The sequence below is a fragment of the Schistocerca cancellata genome, chromosome 2 (genome assembly GCF_023864275.1).
Source record: "Schistocerca cancellata isolate TAMUIC-IGC-003103 chromosome 2, iqSchCanc2.1, whole genome shotgun sequence".
NCBI classification, from domain to species: Eukaryota; Metazoa; Arthropoda; class Insecta; order Orthoptera; family Acrididae; genus Schistocerca; species Schistocerca cancellata.
In genome coordinates, this window is record NC_064627.1 from 843,875,768 (window position 1) to 843,878,283 (window position 2,516).

The window sequence follows — 2,516 nt, forward strand, 5'->3', positions numbered from 1 at the left end:
ACAACGCAGATGGAGAAGCTCTTGGAATAATAGCATATTCGACAAATGGACAGTCCGTTCCGTTCCTGTTCTTAAATCCCATCTAGTATGTGTGGGATGCGTTGGGAAGACGTATTGCAACACGTCCACAAGCGCCATCGCCTGTCCATCAGTTCTCAACCGCACTAACGGAGGAGCGGAACGCCCTACCATAAGAAATGCTTACTAAACTTATGACCAGTGTGCGAGCGCGATGCAGAGCATGCATTGCTGTCTGCGGTGATCACACACCAACGAATTCTTTCTGTTACGTTCTGTACTATACTGCAACAGTTCTTCCAAAATATTGTCCAAGTTTCATCGAGGTATGTTCCTTGACGGTGACACAATACACGAATGTTACTTTCGTCCTCAAGTTCTGCACACCATGGTGTTTGTGAGATAAACAGGCCAGCATTCAACCAAGCCTCAAAAAACTTTCGTGCATCCTACCTGCCAACTACGTAAATGTCCATACAGTCCCTGGACAAATAACGTAAACAAATTCCTGGCGATATGGTTCGCCTTACGCAACTAAATAAAAGACTGCCTGTATTGTGCATTTCGCTTCTTTCTATTTGTGGATCATATTCAGTGGAGACTCGTGATCTTATTAGCGTATATGTGCCGTCCTGGAGCTGTACTTAGTCCAGGACGGCGCAAATGCACTAATACGATCACAAATAGCCACTGAAGATACTTCATAAATAAAAAGAAGTCAAACGCACAATACAAACAGCCTTTAATTTAGTTGCATTAAAGGAACCGCGTCTACAAGAATGTGGAAGCAATTAAGAAACGACGAAAAATATAAAAAAAATGACGAACGTAAGCATAATTGTCGATCGGCCGACTCATTTCGAAGCCTACCTTCAAGACACATCCACAGTTTCTGGACCTTCCCAGCGTTGCTTTGCACCAATGTCAGTACGTCCACGTCCTCGCTGACGCGTTCTCTGCTTCCATCATTCAGGATTTACTCTACACTCTAGGAAATGTTTTAACAATGCATGCATAAGCGACCTCAGTCCGTGGTTTTGTTGAGAGAATCTGGTGTGCGTAGCACGCTTATCTTTCGTGTAAGAGGGAATTCATCCTTTTACACTCAGGTGAGCTAGTGCAGCAGTTAAATGACAGCCTGCTATTCATAGTGTGAGCACTGGTTTATGTTCAAATATTACACTTCATTTTTGTTGTGTACTGAAGTTTCTGTGGGTAACCGTTATAGTCATTGGTTTGGCCTATGTTGTTCTAGCGGTCATTATAATAAAATTGGACTTCATTTCAGACGTGTGTTGTTGTTTCTGGCGTATAATCTCTATAGTCAACGGTTTGGTCTATTTGCTCCAGCGGCCATTATAATAAATCTGGCTATGTTCGTATATTCGTCTCCCTTGTAGATTCTATTTTCGTCCACGTCACGAAATTTCGAACTACTATTAAAAATTTATTCCTGTTGCCACTTATAGAGGCAAGCGGAGAGAAATTAGTTCGTTGCACAGAGAGTATTTTTTCTTATCACGAAACGTGCTCCTCATCTACATAGACATACAAATTCACATGTTTGGAAGCTGAAAATAACTCTAAAACATTGTTGATTCGTGGTTTTCAAGTGATTTATGATATTGGAAGTATTTGTTCATGTTGTAATGGAAAAATACATTTAAATTATTTAAATTTTGATAATTTTTATGGGGAACAAAATCGTGAACACTTTTTTCTATCCCTGTTTTTGCAGCGTCAACATTCGTTTCAAATACTGGCTTTAGTGTGTTATAACAATTGAAAGGTGGCTACACTGAGTCACAGCGCCAGAGATTGCGCCAAAGATTATTATTCCGCCGCCTCCACTGGGCAGTAGTAGTTCAGAGGATGTCGAGGGCAGTTTTTGTTTTGTTGGGCGAGAGAGTAGACGCTGTTCGGTTGGTGTAATGTATAGATGGAAGAAGCTGCAATTGTCAGAATATATTTGAGAAAGGAGATGGGCTTTTGATTTATGATGCTGGTGTAACGGAATATTTTCGTCAATATATAATGAGGTAAATAGGTATTACAGTTTTCTTTAATGACAATCCCTCTTGCTCACAGGTACAGTCAACAAAGCATCTGGCTCGTGTTCATTTATTAGACTTGTAATTCTGGTTTCAATGTGCAATTATAGTATTTCTGGTTTTTCAATTAGTAAATTGTAAATGGTGTTTAAAATATTTTGTCGTATTGAGAAATAACCGAGCCAGATACATGTGCGTTGAGTCACACTACCACACACAGAACAGTTACACTTGTGCTTTGTTGTTTCGTAGCTTTTATATTAGCAGGGGACTGAATTAATCAATTGTGTTAATGGAAATTCCTTGTCATTCTTTACTTTTATTTTGTACAGTCAGATTGCGTGCTAATACTAGTCAGGGTCAACCGGTTACGAGACTTCGTAACCGGTCACACAGCTACTAAAGTTATTGCATTATTCATTAATATTAGTCTTTTCGTTTTTAATT